Consider the following 18,509-nt stretch of genomic DNA (forward strand, 5'->3'; position numbering starts at 1 on the left):
GGATCGCTCAAGCCAGCCGTGTCCTATCTAGTTAGGTGCGCGTTCACATGAAAGGGGTGGTATTTGGAGCATTCGACCAATCACAAACATGGAAAAGCGCACTGACAGCGCAGCGTCATACTTCCTGAATGAAAAGTGAACTTTAATACTAGTCAAAAATGAAGAAGTTAAACTTTAAACATGCATGACTTAAACACTTTATCCAGGATCAAAGCCACATAGCTGCACCTGCAAGGTGAATACAGCTGGTAAAAGAAAAAGTGTTTGAATGCGTACATTAACAGGTTTATGATATCACTGCCCCGTCTAAAACACGATCTGACTTCAATTACATTTGTCTCGAGTGTTTCGTCAACTTATGTGTTGCTTAAAATAATACTTCTGCATACAGTATAGACACTGTGAGTGTTGCACGGCCAGACACGGCTCAGCTGACTCAGATAAGGAGAGATATGATACATTATGAAGTGATATGCCGCGGACTGTACTTAATGTTACTCTGATCCGGTTACTTATGTTGTGGCCGATATTTAAGTAAGCTTTCTTAACGCTAATGTTATAATAGTCGGATTGCTCTGAAGATGGAGGTGATATTCTATTAATGTTCACGTTCACACAGTCGGTGATTTTTGCCGGCCGTCTTTCCTGCGACGGCAGTTTTTCTGTATTTCCTTTCTCCTGTAATATGACTTGATCGCTTTAAACTCCGCACACTGAGCTCTGATTGGTCAGCAGGCGGTGCTTTCACTGAGTTGAGCTCTTAGCCTGCAACCTAACCTGGTCCCGACCAGGTTAGCTGCTTAGCATCAGTTACCATGGAGATCTAGCCTGCTAAAAAGAGAACCAGCTTCGGATGACCGGAAAGCCGGAGTTTTCCCTGAATTTAGCCGGCTAAGCGAAAATCCTGCTTCGCAGTATACCCCCCTGGTTTACAAATATATTAAATCAAAATATAATATTATTTTCAAAAGCTTTTTTTGTCTGATGCTTCAATTACTTTTAAACAGACAGTTCAACAGAAGGACACCCAAAAAAATGTAATTTTATCATTTAAATATTGAATTGTTCTCTCTTAGTAAGATCCCATTTTCAATAAAATTGCAGTCTTACTTTGACTTGAAGATTAAGTCCATTTGCCTATCCTTCTGGACAAAAATCTCTATTACTTTTTTGTAAAAGTCCTCCTTATCTTCGTGTAGTTTCAAAAGTCTATCATAAATCTAATCTAATCAATAGATTTTTGATTCGAAAATGATAAAAGTAGGGTAGACATGTGGATATTATCCGGCTGAACAAAACGTACATTTATCTAACAGCTACGTTTCCCACAGATCTTATTTTGAGCTGTTTTCTAAAATCCTATGGAGAAATCTCGTTGCTTTTGTGTCGAGGGAAGCCATGCGCAGCTTACTTCCTGGTTTTAGGACGCCTCACTGCAGCTCTCTCTCCTCCTCTTCACACACCACACTTTTCGCGGCACACGTACAGCTCTGAATTATGTGAGATGACGTATGGTGGGGATGGCAGCACTTTGCCCCTATGGTCATTATTTTTTGCCACACACATTAAATAGGAAAATACTCTGAGCATGCGCAGTGTAGTTTTTGCAGTCACCGTTCACTTAGACAGTCAGAGGGAGGGGCAGGATCAGGTTTTGTCCCACATGGCTCTAAACAGCTCAATAGGCACACACTGTAGACACTCATTAGAAGAACAAAGACTAAAACAGCAATGTACAGACGAATCAGATGATTAAACATGATCTTAAAATATATTTTATATATTTTTTAATTTATTTTTTGCATTTTGTTGTAATCATTATTTTAATACTTTCTGCTGACACTAGATGGGGCTGTGCTCCACCTGCCCCTAATGACCAGTCGCCACTGCGTGTGCTACTGTATTAACTTGTTAGGCCCCAAGCCTGTTTTTCAGGGTTCAGGCTCGAAAATGACATTCTCAGAACAAATGACCATATCTTCCCTTCTAAAAGGGTTAAATTAATAATAATAATAATAATAATAATAATAAGTAATGATAAACCTGTGAGTTGGATGTAGAAAAGAATAGATGTTTTTTATTTTAAAGAAAATTCAGATTGAACATGGTAAAAAACTGTAAATTAAAGTGTCCCTCCAAAAAATATAATAATAATTCCTTACATTTATTATAGCACTTTTCCAGATGCTCAAAGCGCTTTACAAATACACATTACACATATCATATATGCAATGGTCACCACTGTGGACAATACCCACAAGTACAGGTGAAGTGGACACAACGGTTTTACAGACGCAGCAGCGGCGGGTTGCACCCCTTGATCTGATGATCATTGCACAGCGCACTGCGCTACACCGTCCATCTTCACGTAAGTACACATTGATATCATACATGTACTGTGGACATTACCCACAGGAGCAAATCCGGGTGAAGTCTTGCCCAAGGACACAACGGCCTGACGCAGTGGCGGCAGAAGTGGGTTTCGAACTGGAGTTCCCCAGCACCCCCCTTGATGATCAGATGCACAGACCACTGCGCCACCCGTCCCCAATATGTTGTACTTATAGTGAAAACTAACCTTGGATGATGGGTTAGTAGACTAAAAGCTTTAGTAATCCAAAGTGCAACATATAATAAGTTCCCTGTATCAAGTTTGATGCAAAACAAGTGACATTTGACCTTTTTAGACAGATTTAACCAAACAAACCTCTTCTGGGGCCATTTGGGTGGATTTTCCTTATCTCTGGCCCCCCTTGTTCGATTTTGACATGTGACATCTCTTTCTGACCGATAGAGCCAATAGAATCGAAGGGGAATCGTCCCGCACACACTCATGTTAAAAGACGTGGCGTCTCTGCGCATGCAATCTTGCTTCAGAGCGTAGGAATATCCATGCTCTGATATTTGAAAACGGAATTGCAGTTTTATTGCTTATAGATTATCAGAACATTTCAAAGGGGACGCAGTCACATTGGATATTAACCTATGGATTAACTACAGCATCGTTTTTATCGTTTTCATGCCATTGAAGACCAGTTTTGACCAGACAAAGACCTAGGTAAGCCATGTTAGCGTTGTAGGCTACCTAGCGCCACATGTTTTGATGTACGTTTTTGTTGACATGTTTATATGATCATTATAGGTATAAAAAAACAAGAGCATAAATGAAAAACAGGTATGAAATACTATATGACAGTAAAACAAGAATACAGTTTAAAAGGGAAGTGATTTGTAAAATATCCGTAAAGAAATCGGTAGCACTTTACCCCTGATTATCGAGCCTTCATTGTAACAGTCATGCGTGTGCGGAGTGTCACAGTAGAAAATTCCACTGTTGCGCCCGGTACATTAATGGGAAACCCTAAATGTTTGAGCACCCTCTATGAAACGTCAAGCTACCCCGCAGCACCCCCAAAAGAAAATATCTGGCGCCACCACTGCTCCACGGGGTCCTGATGGTGTGAGGCTGATTCCGCTCACGGTGGTTTGCAGTAGTTTCTTTTACCCTGTTTCTGTTCTGAAGTCAGGATGATGAGAACTCTGATGAAGCTGCTCGTAGGGATGGGAATTTGAAAGCAAATGTATATTCGAATATTCGACCCCCCAAAAATGGTTAACCGGTTAACCGAAATGTACATATCTTATTAAAAGAAAAAAAAAAATAATCGAATTTTTTTTTCCAACACATTTTTTTCAATAACTTTTGGAAATAAATAAATACATGTTCAAATGAGTATAGAAACTGTTTCAATCTTGCCTCTCATATTACAAGAATGGACGGTTGAAGCACTTTTAGCTGCTTACACTTTATTAAACTTTTACATAGAATGTAGCATAACATTTACACCCTGGCTTCATCCGAATGCCTGCTCCGGTGTGTGTTCCCCTCAACAGGGTCCGTGTGGAAACATATAACAACTATTGTAACAGAAACCAAGTCGAATTTGTCAAATGTATTGAACTGGTGACAGCTATAGGCCTACAGCGTTCATGTGCGGAGGCAATTCACAATCAGGCCAGCTGTAGAGAAGACCCTCTCAGCTGGAACGGAGGTTGCGGGTATCAAGGTATAGTACTATGTATATAAATTTAATTTGGCATAGTTTTCACTCTACACCTCACTCACTAACCTGGTCGAAATATTTCCACACATTACTCATTTTTGACGCCATGTCTGTTGTGTAGGACTCTTCTTAGTGTGTAAATAATTACCGGACTATGACTGGTAAAATATGTTGAATAGGCCTACCGGAAAAACTAAATCTCTCCAGTCAAAATGTCTATGTACTTTGCCGCCACACACAGTTCAAACCGGAGAGACGTGATGTAAGATTTTACATATTTATTGTTTACACGTCATATGAATGAAATGATTGCCATGATAATACAACAGGAGAATGTAATGGTGTTTGGCGATTAGGCCCCGGTTTGCAGGATAATCATTTAGGAGGGAAAGCACCGCTCCGATGAAATCCCCGGGGTCTAGACACTGGTGGTGGTGCTGAGTAGGTGAGACCGGTCTGAAGAAGGAAGGTTTAGCTTTGTCCTGGAGGAGACTGGAGGCGAGAGGGGTGGAGGCGGGTTGCGGTCATCTGCAAATGACAACTGACAGGGAGGAAGAGCAGGCATTTAAGGAATTTAGCATGTGCAGCTATTGGCTGCTGAGGGGTGACGCCCTCATATTTAATGAGGGGGGAAGGGAGCCATCGAGTGACGTGTAAGTGACTCGTGTTAGGTCTTCCTTATTGAACTTGCGCTAAGCTTCATTTCAAACCGGAGAGACGTGATGTAAGATTTTACATATTTATTGTTTACACGTCATATGAATGAAATGATTGCCATGATAATACAACAGGAGAATGTAATGGTGTTTGGCGATTAGGCCCCGGTTTGCAGGATAATCATTTAGGAGGGAAAGCACCGCTCCGATGAAATCCCCAAAACCATTGAAGTATGAAATACTGAGATGAACCGAGTTGCTTACCTTGTGACGTGTAAGTGACTCGTGTTAGGTCTTCCTTATTGAACTTGCGCTAAGCTTCATTTCAAACCGGAGAGACGTGATGTAAGATTTTACATATTTATTGTTTACACGTCATATGAATGAAATGATTGCCATGATAATACAACAGGAGAATGTAATGGTGTTTGGCGATTAGGCCCCGGTTTGCAGGATAATCATTTAGGAGGGAAAGCACCGCTCCGATGAAATCCCCAAAACCATTGAAGTATGAAATACTGAGATGAACCGAGTTGCTTACCTTGTGGGGTGACTGGTGATCTGGGAAGGAAAGATAATAGATTAGCACGTATATGAGCGACATAGTGCCGGAATCACTGCCGGAGCTTACGGGTCATGCTGAGACTCTGACTGCCGAAATCAGTGCCGGTCTTACCTGAAAACGACCTGCGGGTCGCATGCCTGGCCAGCAGGGCTTGACTACGCCGAGGAGCGAGCGGTTTCGTTTTGTAACGGTGGCCTTCCGCCACGACACCGAAGTGTACGGTGGCCTTCCGCCACGCCTGAACTTCGCAGGCTATATACATCTTTTTCTTTGCTCTTTCTTTCGTAACTGACACCGAAGTGTACGGTGGCCTTCCGCCACGCCTGACTTCGCAGGCTATATACATCTTTTTCTTTGCTCTTTTCTCTTTCTTTCGTAACTGACACCGAAGTGTAAGGTGGCCTTCCGCCACGCCTGACTTCGCAGGCTATATATATATATATATATATATATCTTTTTCTTTACTCTTTCTTTGTTTTGTAACTGCCACGGGGGTGTACGGTGGCCCGAGTCCACGCCTGACTGCAGGAAATACATTTTACACTGATACGTTTGAGCAAGGCCTGGGAATGAAATACCTGTGTGCCGGAGATGAAGCCCGTTACATGTAGTTGCAGCGTGAGACGAGCCATTATTCCCTGTGGGCGGGGCCCGCGGAATTAGGACAGGAATGCAGTTTGAATATCAGGTACCTTAGTGAGACATGTATACTTGTGAATGTATTTATGAGCCACCACCAGTTATATGCATAGATACCATAGTCAGGGTCTGAGAGATCTTTGGGAAGCCAGTACGGCGCTGATGTCTGGGCGAATGTAGGTTGTGAAGGCGGAGGAGGACCACCGTCCTAGTTGTTGTAGGGATGAGGTAGAGAGACCTTGATTAGCAGCAGAGGTGGCTGCACCTATCCTGATGGAATGTCCCGGGTATGATATAGGTGATAGGCCGGATTTAATGAGAACTTGCTTGAGGTAGAAATTGACAGGGGCCATGACCCTGCGAACCACTCTCCCTGGAAGAAACCCCCGAATCCCACGGATGGGGCGGCATCCGTGAAGAACCTCATTGAGTTAGAGGAACGCACGAGGTCATCGTAAAAGAAAGTAACTCCGTTCCAGTGGGCGAGCAGGAGGGACCAGAAACGTAGGTCTGAGCGGCAGCCTTCGTCTAAGAAAACGCAGTCATGGAGTTTGTCGACCGCTGATGCTGCGTCCAGGAGGCGGGAGATGAACGAGCGCCCCTGGGGGATGACATGCATGGCGAAGTTGAGGCGTCCGAGAAGGGAGAGCAACTGTTATTTTGTGATAACGTGTTGCTCGCAGTATGACTTGGTGATGTCCCGGATGCGCTGCAATTTGTCGGAGGGGAGAGACGCCTTCATGTCTATGGAGTCGAGGATGATGCCTAAGAACTCTAAGCGTGTGTCGGGACCTAACATTTTCTCTTTGGAGAGAGGGACACCTAACTCCTGAAGCAGTGTTTAAGCTTGGCCAGTGAGATCCCTGAGCTGTCCTGTGGTGGGACTATGGGGAGGAGTCGTCCAGTAGGTGAAGGACGGAGGGGATTCCGACGATGTTCAGCGGGTTTCAGCAGGATCCAGCAGAGCGCTTCCGAGAAGGAATTGAAGAAGCAGGGGCTGCTTCTGCGAAAATAGAGTTTGAACTCCCACTTAATACCGAACGAATTCCACTGAGACGGATGAATGGGGATGATGTTGAAGGCATCGGTAATGTCCGCTTTGGAGAGCCGGGCTCCGTGCCCTGTGAACTTGATCATCTTTATTGCATTATCCACTGAGGCATGGTGAAGGGAGAACTGATCTGGAGGGATGATGCTATTGACGCTGCTGAATGGCCAGAGCGGGGAGCGGACAGATCGAAATCAGCCTTTTATTTACGTGTGGCTTATTCCGATGGGATTTGAACGGAACACTGAGAAGGGGGAGGAGCTAAAAGGGCCGATTATATATCCTTTGAGAAGTTCTTTGTCGATGAGCTGGGAAACTATGTTGGGTTCTTTAGCGGCTGACTGTAAGTTTCTTGCTACGAAAGTCACTGTGGGAGATGGGAGGACCCCTACCCTGAAGCCTTGGGAGAGCCCTGACAGGAGATAGTCAACGAACACAGAATCTGGGTGAGTAGATAGCGCAGCTGCTAGCTGAGGGATGATAATGGGAGTGGAGGGTGGTATTCCAATTATTATTATTATTTTATTTTTATATATATATATATATTATTTTTTTTCCTCCTCCACGAGGTTTCTGGCGCAGAGCTACTGTGACGGCCCGTCCACACGGTGGCGCGCGTTAAAGCTTCCAACGCTTCTGCCCATTCACTTTGAATAGGGTGACATCACTTTTAGCAGGACTGTATTTTGGGAAGCGACGTGGAGCGTTGCTGGCGTTGCTCGCTTCAAAAGTTGAGCAATGTTCAATTTTGTTGGCGCCTCGGCAGAAGCGTCAGCCAATGAAATCCCGTTTATGCAAATCTGCCAGTACAAGCGCTAGCCAGTCGAACCGCGTGTATGCTGGGAGAGACTACGCAGGTCATTACCTCATATTCCGGAAAATGGAGGGAAAATTCATTATAGCGGTAGTGAATCACCCGGTGCTGAATGATCGGTCTCTGTTCATCTACCGGGATACAAACCAGGGGAGCGAGGCATGGAGGGAGGTGGCAGGGACAGTGGGTGAAACTGGTAGGTTTTCGCCTGTTGGAGTTTTTTTTTTTTTTTTTTTTTTTTTCAGTTTACTTCGTTTTAACATTGCTATTGCTTTGTATCTCGGGGCAAGAGATTCATGTGATTGGTTGTTGGTCACGTTGCTCGCAAAAACAGTAGCGTAGGCAAAAATGTACTTTTAGGGTGGGCCTGTAAAAATATAAGGTGGGCCAGATTTTTGGCAGATTACTTTTAGAATACTTCCGAGTTCCTTTCCTCTTCTTCTTCTTCTTCTTCTTCTTCTTCTTCTTCTTCTTCTTCTTCTTCTTCTGAATACTTTCTTTTCCATAACAGATGGGTATGTTATGGTGAACGGGAGACACGTATTTTACTGTTTTATCAAGAGCACAACACGACATCTTGGTGTCATTCTGGACAGCTCTCATCTGCACCACACGTAAAACTCACCCATACTGCATTCTTGTACAGTCTTAAAACCTTTCCTTGAAATATGTTATACATGTAAGGTGTCCTTGGGTGCTTTGAAAGGCGCCCCTAAATAGAATGAATTATCATTATTATTTATTATCTGAAACGATGTAATTTTTTTTTTCAGTCACTTGCCCTATACATTCAGCAGGCCATTCACTTTGATCCCGTTATAAATGTCATCATTTCGACAATAAATAAATGCTACAAAAACGTTATCTTCCACGTTTTATCTAACCATCTCCGTTTCTACCTTTCAATATATTTTGAAAGAGAACTCTCTCTCTCTCTCTCTCTCATCTGCGTGCGGGGGCGGGGCCTCACAGAAACGCTGCATCTCTCGCTTACGGACACGCTGCTGTGCTGTGCAGTGTGCACACGGTTCTGCTGGTAATGAATATTACATTTTGTGAGGAAACTTCTCAACCAATAGTTCCAATAAGTATTCACTTCAGGTTTATGAAAGTAACTGACTCAGATTACTCGTTTTTCAAATGTAACGCCCGCTGAATATACATGATTTTTTGTATTTCTGATTACGTAACGCTGTTACATCTATTCCGTTACAACCCGACCCTGTGTGGGTGAGTGCAAACATTTTCGTTAACACTAGTACCTGACCTGAGTGCCACGGAAGTCGAAGCTCCTGTGACGAGTCTTCCAGGGCCTGGAGGCGAGCATCGATAGCTATCATGGAGCTAGCCAGGGATTGCAGGGAGCCGGCCACGCTACTCTCCATGAGGGGTGTGTTAGTGACGCTCCCGGACTGGCAGCCTGGGAAGGGGTGGATTTTGGAGGTGGACGGGATCCTGGCTGGAGGGCTCGACTTCCTGCCCTTTTTTATATTACCTCCGCGGCTGCGGCAGCGTCCTCGCCCTGCTCTCTGGGGAGCTGACTGGAGCTGCTGCCCCGGACTGGGGAGCTGTGCTGGAGACCTGATCCGAGAGCTCTCGGAGCTGCGAGAGAGTGAGGCCTGGGGCTGTGGGGATGTCCTGCTGCAGGAGCCGGGCGATGAGGAAGTCTGCCTCTGGTGATAGGCCGCTGTGGGGAGCCGAACCGGGCTCGAATAATTCCATACCAGGTTCGTGATCTGAATTGTCCGCGTTGGACATCTCGAGCTAGTTTTTCTTGTGCTTTTTTTCTTTTCTTTTTTCTCACGAGGAGGAGTATAGTACTGCTACTGTTTGCGGTCATCTGCAAATGACAACTGACAGGGAGGAAGAGCAGGCATTTAAGGAATTTAGCATGTGCAGCTATTGGCTGCTGAGGGGTGACGCCCTCATATTTAATGAGGGGGGAAGGGAGCCATCGAGTGACGTGTAAGTGACTCGTGTTAGGTCTTCCTTATTGAACTTGCGCTAAGCTTCATTTGTCAAGCAGCACTTATTGTTGTTTAGTCTGGCCATGTGTCGCGAGTGTTGACAGGGGGCGGGGCAGCCCTCATGAACTGTTAGCGCCGGAACCTCGCAACGGCTGCGCAGCGCATTTGCGCCACATTTGGGCCTAAGATGAGGTTTGAGTCTGCGTGATCTGCGTGTAGGGAGGGGCAGCAGCCATATCATTGGCTAGAATTAGCTAGATCTGATGGATTTGGACATAAACGCGAGTGAAGTAAAACCGGACGCGAGAGAGAGAGATCAGCACCTGCAGCTCTGCCCGCTGTGAGGGACCGGTGAGCGGAGCAAAACACACCTTTAGACGTCAACTAACACATGTAGCTATGGCACTGTCGTATACATTGAATTATTCAATTTATAATATGTAATCAACTTAGGCATCCCTCCCAATTTTTTTTATTAATCACTCATATTCGAATACCTGAATAATTATTCGATACCTGAATAATTTCGAATATTCGATTAATCGTTCCCATCCCTAGGCCGATTAATAACAAGTAGGGGAAATAAATAGGCTCACTTACAGATTGTCACTATACAGATAAAAAAAAACATGTCATCTCTTATTTATGCAGCGTCAGTGCGTCGGGTGATCTTCTGTTGGTCACCTGTCACTCACTCTGAGGCACGGTCTTTCCGCTTAAAGCGATTGAAAGAGAGAGAGACTTAAAGTCAGCCTGGCTCTGCTCGCCTTTGATCATGCTGATATTCAGAATGTCCCCTGGTGATTTAAAGGAGTGTAAAATAAGCCAAAGTTCAGAATCACAGAACACCCACTGCCCCTGAATGGAGAAGATCGTCACACACAGAATAGATGGATGGCTCAATGGCGCACATGGCTTTTGTTCTTCACCTTAACATCTCTCTGATGTCCCCTTAGACCGACCTGCAGCGTACCGGACCCAAACCGACCATCAACGCAACACGTGAAAGAGAAATGAAATGCAAAGCAGTTATAAGCAAGGATCATCTGTTTGGAGAGTATTCCATGTTTGACAGTTTATTTTCTGTGTTCTAATATAGGCCTACCTTCTCTTATGAATCTAGTTTGCTTTACTAAGGCAAACACTTAGCAACACACAGGTTGTCACTGTGGTGGAGTTCTGACAGAGATGAAGTGAGGAGGGTCTTCAGGAGGGTGGAGGCTGCGTAAAGCAAACTTGACTTTGTTCCTCTCCTCTCCGGTGACATGGCAGGATGTTGGCGGAGCAGCTTCCTGTCTCAGGCTCTGACACCTCACATGTTTTCTGAGAAACCTCTGTGGGCCGTTCTCTTTTTGTATTTAAACTTTCAACAATGACAACATATTTATACTCCATACGGTCAGAGATGGAATGTAACTCAGAACATTTACTCCAGTACTGTACTTAAGTTAAAATTGAGGTATACTTTTACTCGTGTGTGTGTGTGTGTGTGTGTGTGTGTGTGTGTGTGTGTGTGTGTGTGTGTCTGTCTACCTGGTTCAGACCGGTTATGAGTGTGTAATAACTGAGTGAAAAGCTGAATGTCCCCTTGGGGATACAAGGGTCTTTTTTGTCTTACTCTTCTTAATTATAATATAATCATTTAAATACATGCTGCTTGAATGGATCATTCTGCATAATGAGCACTTTGACTTTCAGTATGTAAAGTATATTTTATGCCAATACTTCTGTATTTTTACTTAAAGTGGACCTATCATGCTATATTGGAAACATATATTGTAGGGCCATACCTATACAAAACATGTCTGTGAAGTTGTTTGCTTAAAATCCCAAACAGATCACCCGTTGTAGCCACGCATCATACTGCTCATACCGCTCTTTTGCAGCCCTGTTAGAGAAACGCGGATTTTTGATAAAGTTGAATTCTGCTGTGTTAAAACGCCATCCTGTTCTAAACCACATCAAGGATTATGTCTGAAACAGTATGGAGCCAAATGCTTTTTCTCACAAGGTGAGTTCTTCTTTTTATTTCCTGCTTTTTAAACACATGTGCTCTCCAGTACAGGTTAGCTCTGAGTGTTAGCGAGGCTTGCTAATGTAAACAAAGACGAGATTACATCCAAAACACGTCAGGCATTGTTTCTGATAGCAACTTTCTGTGGGTCCGCCACCGATTTGACGTCATATCGGCAGCAAATCTGTATCCGCTCGTTGTACCCCCGTTTTTAAAAGATTTGGGTACGGAGGAAAAGAGAGAGGGTTTTATTTTTCTGACGCTGCGTGAGTTCCCCGACGCACCGGGGACACATGTTTATGTAAAACAGACATCACAAAGTGCATTTTGCATGATAGGTCCCCTTTAAGTAGAATTTGAATGCAGGACTTGTAACAGAGTATTTTTACACTGTTGTTTTGCTACTTTTACTTAAGTTGGTATTTCTCACCTTTGCACACTGTAACATCATCATCTGCCACAAGCTCCATTAGAGTAACACAGGGTAGTGTTTTATGACTTCAGATGACCATATGAAAGACACAACCATTTGGAGGGCATCATTGGGTTTGCCTCCCCATTCTCACCCCAGTCCTAACTGATTAACATAAGAACGATGGTGTCTTCTTCGGTAATGTTCTCACTAACCCCTAAAGTTTTTATCCTGCCTTAATGAAATCTGTCTTTGAGATTTCTGCTGTCAGCAGAGGGGAACTCCCCCTACATATTTAGATTGATTGATTTTTTAAAAGGTAACTTATTTATTGTTTATACTAACAGGAACTTTGATTGAATACACACTACATTGGAACTGTTGACATGATGTTCATATATTATTTTAAGTTATGATGTTTCTATTAACTGTTTAAACATGTATTTCAATTCTTAAACAAAAAAGTAGCAAACAATTATAATACCCCCAAACAATTTGGGCCAACCGCTTTTATGTTAAATTGACACATGAAAACCTGAAATGAAAAATGATTTTTGAATTCCACTGAACAAACCAATCATTCAATCTTAACAGATTTCTACTGACGGTCCTGCAGGAAATCCTGAACCTAACCAACACTAGGGAGGGAGCGAGGGAGGTTGTTCAAAGCATTTTATTCCTACAGAAAATCCCTCTATTGTATTGAAGTGGAGCAGATGGTTTCCTGGGAGGGAATATGGGCATCGGCAGAACTAATTTCTGCTCCTGGTTCGACAGACAGACCGGCCTGCTGCTCGATTCTTAACCAGCACAACAGCTGTTGGGGAATTAAACACCAGTTAAGACTCATTTGAAAGCTATTAGCCTCTTGAAGTCTTACACGAACCTTACTGGCTCCATTGATACACAAAGAGGGGAAACAAGTGAGGCTGTCTCTATGGTGAACTAACTAGTTAAGTTCTAAGCCTCCACGTCTCAGGAACAAAGCTGACGAGATAACGACACATGTCAACTTCCACCGTTCCAAAAGAAGGAGTGAGAGATAAATATAACCAGGACCCTAGAACGTTCTTAAAGACGGCGATGGTGTCCTGAAAACCAGTTAGGGTTGTTTCATTCATAAAGGAAAACACTCTCAGTATGTAGCTTAAAACACAGTAGTTAAAAGGCTAATTTATAACTATAAAATATAAGTTAATACCGGAAATCTTTCAGTCTATATTGACCAGACTTAAAATTGACAGCAAGACAATAAATCGAAGTTTCTGTGATTATGATTTTTCAGAAATGGTATATTTAAAGGGCAAACAAGAGGAACACACCTGTTCAAAGAAGGACCGGAGAGATGGACTGTGTGACATGTGTTCATATTCTTTGAGAAATAGTGGGTAAAGTGCTGGACTTCGAATCAGGGGGTAGCAGGTTCGAACCCCGCTGCAGTCAGCATGTCGTTGTGTCCCTGAGACCCTCCACCCCACAGTGCTCCTGTGGGGATCGTCCACAGGACTGAATGTATGTGAGTCGCTTTGGATAAAAGCGTCTAACAAGTGAGATGTCATCTAATGTAATGTAATTACCAAAGATTGCACACTATTGCCGAAAAAGAAAACAACTAAAACTAAAATAATCAAAAATGAAAAGTCAGCACGTATCTAATAACATAATGTTTGCCATGACTCACACACATGAATGGTGACATTTTTAATCTACGTTGAAACTAAACTAATTACGTTTCTTAAGTAACTCCAAAGGGCCTCTGCAGGTCGCCTGATGCAGCTTTTCACAACGCTGAGTGCTTCAGCAGCGTCGTGGGTTTGAATCAGACTCGTGGATCATGGCTTCTTTTCATCTCCTTTCTCTCTAATTCTATAACTTGAACAAAACAAAACAAAAAAGAAGATATTTCAATATCGTTGCCCCTGCCGTCCTACAGGACCTCCAAGCTGACCCTGCCTCTCTTTCTTTACCACGTCACCTGGCCAGTCTCCTTTTCTACCGCCATCATTACTACGACGTAGAACAATAAACACAAATCTAGTTTGTATTGAGTTGCTAACTTTTCTGTTTACAAAGTTTACAAATATAACTTCCTGCTCACAACGGACAGGAAGCAGCTAGTATCAGAGGTACAGGCTTGTGACATGGGATATGTCTCTGTAGAAACAGTGTAGTGTTTCAGTAGAGCTCAGTGAACCAGCCAATAGCAGCCTCTCTCTCTTTCCCCTCTCTCTATCTGTCTCCAGTGTCCCTCGGCCGGAGCATCTGTTTCCAGGCGGTGTGGAACAGAGTGGATTAGTGGGGCCTTCGGTGTCGAAGTGCGGCGACAAGCATTAAAGCCATATTAACTTTCCATTAAACATCACCTCGCTCTGTCGAGGGAGAGAAAGACACAAGCCTTGGGATAAAGCCTCTTAGAGAGAGAGAGAGAGAGAGAGAGAGAGAGAGTGTGGGTGTGTGTGTCACTCTAAATGCACCTGTCTCTCATTGTCAGACAATGCAAAACAGATTTAACTAAATAAAACCCTGTAAATACATAGACTCACAGGACTTTTGTTGTGATGTCATCAAACCGTGAATATCACAGTAGGTTCTGAAGCTTTGACAAATGTAAATTTCATGAGAAAATCTTTTTATTTTTAACCATCTGATTCATGTTTGTCTTTAACCTCTTATAAACTCAGCGTACACCACCTAAGAGCCGGCAGCTGGTGGAGACGGGAGAAACAAAGGGACATCTTCTGAAATTAGGAATTTATTTTTCGTTTCCTAAGTGGATATCGAGATGGTAATATCGGTCTGTCGGACAATCGTCCACTTTGGTCAAGATTGAAATATCTCAACAGTTTGAAGGGTGCCATGATATTTAAAACAGACATTCATAGTCTCCGAGGGATGAATCCTAATGTAACGTCCACACGGTTCCGTTGCGTGCTTCAACGTAGACGCTTCCCATTCACTTTGAATGGGGTGACGCCACGCTTTGCCGAACTGCATTGTGGTTCCGTCGCGTCGCTTTGCCTCCATTTCTCGCGGTGAAAGTTGAGAAAAGTTCAACTTTTCAAGCATCCACGGAAGCGCCAGCCAATCAAATCATATGCCAGTACAAGCGCTAGCCAATCAAACCGTGTGCTTGTGTGTCCGGGGCGGGAGATTAATGTGATTAGTTGTTGGTCGCGCGCCACACACGCCCACCGGCAAGCTTCAACGCGACGGAACCGTGTGGACGTACCGTAATTCTCTGATGATAGCTTGTCCCCCATGCCACCTGCAGGTTATTCCTAATAAGTATATGCTAACCAAGATGTCCAACAATATGCCTACTTCAGCATGTTAGCGTCAACATTGTGGGCATGTTAGCATTTAGCTGCACAGTCTCCCAGTGCTTGATGTGGAATAACCAGTAGTGACTGTTCATTTGGGGGCATAGCCCCACCTAGTGTCAGCAGAAAGTATTACAAATAATGATTACAAAAAAAATAAAAAATAAATATTTTAAGATCATGTTTAATCATCTGATTCGTCTGTACATTGCTGTTTTAGTCTGTGTTCTTCTAAGAACACAGACTAGTGTCTACAGTGTGTGCCTATTGAGCTGTTTAGAGCCATGTGGGACAAAACCCGATCCTGCCCCTCCCTCTCACTGTCTAAGTGAACGGTGACTGCAAAAACTACACTGCGCATGCTCAGAGTATTGTCCTATTTAATGTGTGTGGCAACAAATAATGACCATAGGGGCAAAGTGCTGCCATCCCCACCATACGTCATCTCACATCATTCAGAGCTGATTGGCTGTAAGTACGTGTGCCGCGAAAAGTGTGGTGTGTGAAGAGGAGGAGAGAGAGCTGCAGTGAGGCGTCCTAAAACCAGGAAGTAAGCTGCGTATGGCTTCCCTCCACAAAAAAGCAACGAGATTTCTCCATAGGATTTTAGAAAATAGCTCAAAATAAGATCTGTGGGAAACAAACCTGTTAGATAAATGCACGTTTTGTTCAACCGGATAATATCCACATGTCTACCCTACTTTTATAATTTTCTAATCTTAAATCTATCGATCATAAATCTATCGATTAGATTTATGATAGACTTTTGAAACTACAAGAACATAAGGAGGACTTTTACAAAAAAGTAATAGAGATGTTTGTCCATAAGGATAGGCAAATGGACTTCATCTTCATGTCAAGGTAAGACAGCCATTTTATTGAAAACAATTCACTATCTAAATTATATAATTACATTTTTTGGGTATCCTTTTGTTGAACTGTCAGTTTAAAATTAATTGAAGCATCAGACTAAAAAGCTTTTGAAAATAATATTATATTTTGATTTAGGTCAAAATATAATATTTGTAAACCTGAATAGTCAGGTGCCTCAGCAGCCATGAACCTCAGTGCAGAAGCTTATATATAGGCATCTAAGTTTTTTGTGCCCCATCTTTTGTACATAACGCCACTGGGAATAACAAATTGTCTTCAAAGAGTGCTAAGCAATGTTTATGTACATTAACATTTAAATACAATTTAAAAGAGCAAGGCCTTGAATTGATTTATTATTTGTATGTTTTGTAATGTTATTACCAGCATGTAAAGCTATTACCAGAACTACACATTTGTTTGGAAGCTGAAATAAACATCTCACAATGAAATGCATTTTCATCTGGTGTGAGAACGTCCCCAGCAAATTGAATTCATACAATTAAAGTAAAACTTGACCGAAGCATTAAGCCCATGTTTCTGACAAATATGAGAAACCGCTCGCCTCAGTGTCCCCATCACAGCCTTGGACACTTGTGACATAGAGCACGCTCACTGAATGCTCATTAGTTGTGGATTGGTCATGGGAGCTCAGAGCAACACATCGCTGTGCTAACAATCTTTCCCATTATAAGAGCGTCCATTCTTCCATTCACAGCCCATTCTGCTCTAATCTTATTGGAGTCTCATAACGTTCGGCCGCCCTTCAGCAGGAGGCTTAAAGCACCTGCCAGGTTGTTTAGAGGGGAGCTTGTAAATGCCTGTGGTTAAAATGGGTTCTGGGGCCCAAACACAAGCCAAGCACTGGCGGGTAGAGGGGAGGGGGACGATGTGGTTGTCAAGTCCAGTTTACATTTGGGTTTTTGTCAGTGGAGAGGGGAAAGAGACAGTGAGCCAGTGCTCACACCAACCTGACGCTTCAGTTTACTGACTTATCCATTTTCCTGTGCTCTTCAGAAGCAGAGGAAAACATAGTTTGGATTGTGGGTAACCACTGCTGCCGAGACATGTATCGTGACATGGTAGCATCTGTCTCTACATATAGGCCTATAGGATGGTTGTGTACAGAGAAGGGACCAACACTTTAGGTATGGCTCAGCCTTTTAGCCCTCATTAATCCCAGCCTGAAACGCATTAACAATACAGTGGGGGCTGAGTATTGCAAACATTTATATAAGCACAGAGAACAGAGCGCTAGAAAAACCTAATGCTAAAACAATTATAATGGTTTAATTTTTGAAACAGATGTTGAATGATTTGAATTCTAAAAGCATGTGTTGTATGTATATGTGCCCCATGCTGTATATTTAAATGTATCATTTGGAAAACGGCATTGAGTCACAGAAGCTGGACGAAAAGAGGCTGTCTCTTCATTGTAGACCAGCTCGAGTTAAAGGATTATTGGATCCACTAGGACAATAAGGAGTTATTCAATCAGGAGGTTAAATGTTAGTCATTTCTATTCAGAGTACATAAAACGATATTTGATCACTTGTGTTACTTTGGGTCATCTCATCTCTTTTTACTCAGCTCAAATCAATTTCACGACACATACTGTCTTAGTACGGTGTGTGTATTATTATATCAAAAGCTATTCATTTCCAATGTTTTTGTGAGCCTTCTGATGGTTGAGGGGGGTTTTGTCTTGGTCCGGGGTATTGAGAGAGCCCGGGGAAGCACCTTGTCCAAAGGCCTGTATTAAAGCAGGCTGGTGGTGCAGCGTAGGGTCGAGGGCAGAGCCTCGGAGCGAGCTGAGGAGACCAAGGTTAGCGCTGGGCTTAAAGAAGAATACGGCCAGTCTTACTTCTGATGCGGGCTGAATACAAGGACGCCAGCGCAGCGCTGCATGGCTAGCAGGTATTCAGGCAGGCCACGCCATATAATTGGATTGAACGCCGGCCACGGTATTTATGTCACTTCTCGTCTTGTCAATCCCATAACAAGCATAGCAACGGCGTGGGGATCTCCCATGGTGACGGGACTTTGCCTTATTCAGATAGAATGGAGTGAAAAGGGCCAAGCCTCATTTAATTCACGTTTAATTCTCACTCAAACCGTTTTAGGGCTGATGTTATTTGCA

This window comes from Pseudochaenichthys georgianus, chromosome 7 (genome assembly GCF_902827115.2).
Source record: "Pseudochaenichthys georgianus chromosome 7, fPseGeo1.2, whole genome shotgun sequence".
NCBI lineage: Eukaryota > Metazoa > Chordata > Actinopteri > Perciformes > Channichthyidae > Pseudochaenichthys > Pseudochaenichthys georgianus.